We start from the raw sequence: 3,220 nt of genomic DNA, 5'->3' as shown, positions 1-3,220 counted from the left end.
TGGACTGGATTTTTGGCCCTATGTTAGATTTGATTTGCATGCAAGTGTCAATTGTGCTTAACTTCTGCCTGAAATGTAAAACTTTTGAAACCCAAAATTAGAGCTAAAAGATAAACCAGGCTAATAAAGAGTTGTGATCAAGATAAATTATTAAGTAAATAATACATTGAGCTTGTTGGTTGGGCAATGAGACAAAAAAAATCATGACTTGGCCATGAATTTCATCCTTCAAATGTATTTTACTTTTAGGTGTGAAATAATTGTAATCTCTCTCTGGGTTGCAATAACAAGGTAGTTAACCAAGTAAATGAAATGAAGGAAACGCTCAGGCTTCATTTTTCACGTGGAAGATGAAGACAATATATGCAGCAACCACGAAATGTGTCACTTAGATCTCCTGCTGTAGCATAATTAACTGTTGCCCTAGATGTTGTCCTGGATCCACCACCATGTTCATATGAAGGCCACACTTCCCATGAGTTGCTCCCAACCCATGATTGAGCACACAAGGGGAACTTCTCCAATGGTTGACTTTGGCTTCAGGACTCTTCATTGGCCTGGCCAAAACTTTCTTGTAACTGTGCTGCAGTCAGAGACTCCACCAGTCTAAGCCGCCTTCCTTCCATAGCTATCACAACTTCTCCCACTTTCTCCTGCTCCCCTCTTTTCTCTTTCTCCTCCATAAATCCCTTGCATATTTATTCCCATCTTGACATCTGCTTCAAATCAGACATGAACTAACACATGATGCTAATGATAACAATAGCAATTATAGGAGTGGTTATAATTTACTGTGTGCCATGTGCCAGGCACTGTGCTTATACAAGCACAGTTCTGAGAAATAGAAATAGATTCTTTGGCAATAATAAAATAACTAACTTTATCGAGTACTTACTATGATATGTTCTAGACATGCATTGTCTTCACAAGAAGACTAAAATGGGTAGTGAACTTTTATTCTCCTGATGTTACAGATGTAACGAGGTGAAATAACTTGCTCAAGGTATGCATCTAGTAGGTGACAGACAGTGGCTCAAACCCAAGTTTGTCTCACTCTAAAGCCTAGTTAGTCCTGTCAGATATTTGTGTAATCTCTTCCCAATTTCTACCATATTCAAATATCACCACATACTACACTCACTTATATTATTTATGAAAAGCACCTGTACAATTATTTACTTTATATTTTTATTTAAATTAACTTATTTTAAAAACGTAAATAATTCATTTTAAAAAGAAACATAATAGCCCTAAAATAAATGATAAATTTCTATCCTTTGCCATAAATTAAAGATAATCCAAAAAATAATGACAATAAAAACAAAACAATATTAGCTGTGGCCATGCTACCCGAAACAAGCCCGATCCTGTCTGATCTCAGAAGCTAAGCAGGGTTGGGCCTGGTTTGTACTTGGATGGGAGACCACCTAGGAAGACCAGGTGCTGTAGGCATAAAAAATAAAAAAATAAGGGATTGTAAACTGACAAGGTCCTTGCAATCTGTGAGGTCAACCAAGGTTGCCTCGTCTAGAATATATCATTTATCTAGACGATATTGTAACATTTATGTAGGTGTTATATCTAATTGAAAACTTCAAATCTGAGGTCTGCACTCATGTCGTATTTTTTTTAAGGGAGATTAACAAGTGTTAGATGTTAAAGAAGTATTAGCTTCAAATGAAGATTTTTTTTCTTGACAACATGAGAAAAATTGAAAAAAATAAAAAGGGACTTTTTCAGTCTGGTACTCAATGCTCTTTAATGCTGTATCCCTAAAATCATCCTGGGTGATACGCTCTGGGAAATAATGACTGATGTGAAAACGGAGAATGCTCATTTGGATGGAAAAACAATTTTATACAATTGTCCCCTGCCCCCAAAAGAAAAGAAAATTAATTTTGTTACTTTTCAACTTCCGCAGGTTCTCAGTACACACAATTGTACCCGTTGGTTTATCTGGAGGGTGCAATCTTCCAAAAGTCAAACAAACCTGAGCCTGCAGCATGAGACAACCCTGCTTTTTGGGCAGGTGTATCCGGTAGAGAAACAAAACACAGCTCTGTGGTTAGGCCGCCTAGTGCACTGGAGTTGAGCACATTCACAAATCAGCCTGCCTGGGAGGGGCCCAAACCACACACTGACAACGTAGGGTCTGTGTAAAAACTTCCCAGCCTCTTTGGGTTTGGAAGACAGCACTGATCCAGAGCTGAGCAATATTGATGGGAAAAGGCAGACCGCACCACCTGCTGGGCTCTGCATCAGACCCTATCCAGCCCAACACTCCACAACATAGAGTAATATTCTAGTTACTCACAGAGACAACAGATGAGATCCTGTTGCAACAGATTGCACAGCTTTGCTGCAGTATAAACACATTTCAGGAAATCATACCCTCACTCTCCAGGGTTTAACCTAAAAAGAAGAGACCAGCATCTGGCCACTCTGTGACTTGGACTGTACTCTGAACCCAGCAATGAGATGGAGAGGGCTTGTCATCAGCCCTTCCTTCTCACTCTGAGTTCCTGAATCAATTTTCATTATGTATCATTTGTATTTGCCTTGGTAAGTAGTTGGCAAATTTAGCTAGACTTGGAAATAGAGAAAGGACTGGAACGCCATAGTAAAGAAGTGTTTTAGGTCCTCCATTTATTGTTGCAAAATCCGTCTTGTGTCTACTTTGCAGATGGGAACTGTGAATCAGTAGAAATTGAAGTAGGTGGCTGAATGCTGAGGTCTAACAGTGATCTATGGCAGACTCCTCATCTTATAGTTCCTCAGACTTCTGAATCTTTAGCATATTATTCTTTTGAAAAAATCACCATCCCTAGCAGATGTAAGTAGTAGAAGAGGAGGAGAAATAATTAACATTTAGGTGCCAAACACCTGAATTCCTCATCTGATTTAATGCTAAAACTCCTATGAGATTAATCGATCGATTGATTGATAATTGATTGTTCCCTCTCTGCCAATGAGAAAGTTGTCATTGACATTAATTATCAAAGATCACCCAAAGCAAAGATTCAAGCCCAAGCAGTCTGACCCCAATGGTTGAACTCATAACCATGATGCTGCCTTTTGAGTCAGGCATACCCAAGTTCAAATCCAGACTCTAACTGCTAGCTGCTATGCAACCTTGAACAAATCACTTGCTCACTTTGATTACCGTTTCCTTATTTATAAAGTAAGGATGAAAATAATGCTTACTACTCAAGGCTGGTAG

General features: G+C 38.8%; 1 pseudogene; it reads left to right on the top strand.

Moving 5' to 3' along the window:
• Positions 1-1,333: 1,333 nt before the first annotated feature.
• On the top strand, positions 1,334-1,452 carry LOC120588566 (uncharacterized; annotated as a pseudogene).
• The last annotated feature ends 1,768 nt before the right edge of the window (positions 1,453-3,220 follow it).

Source organism: Pteropus medius, unplaced genomic scaffold (genome assembly GCF_902729225.1).
Source record: "Pteropus medius unplaced genomic scaffold, Ma_sr-lr_union100, whole genome shotgun sequence".
Classification (NCBI taxonomy): domain Eukaryota; kingdom Metazoa; phylum Chordata; class Mammalia; order Chiroptera; family Pteropodidae; genus Pteropus; species Pteropus medius.
Note: the sequence above shows the minus strand (reverse complement) of the source record. Positions and strands in the feature narration are given on the sequence as shown.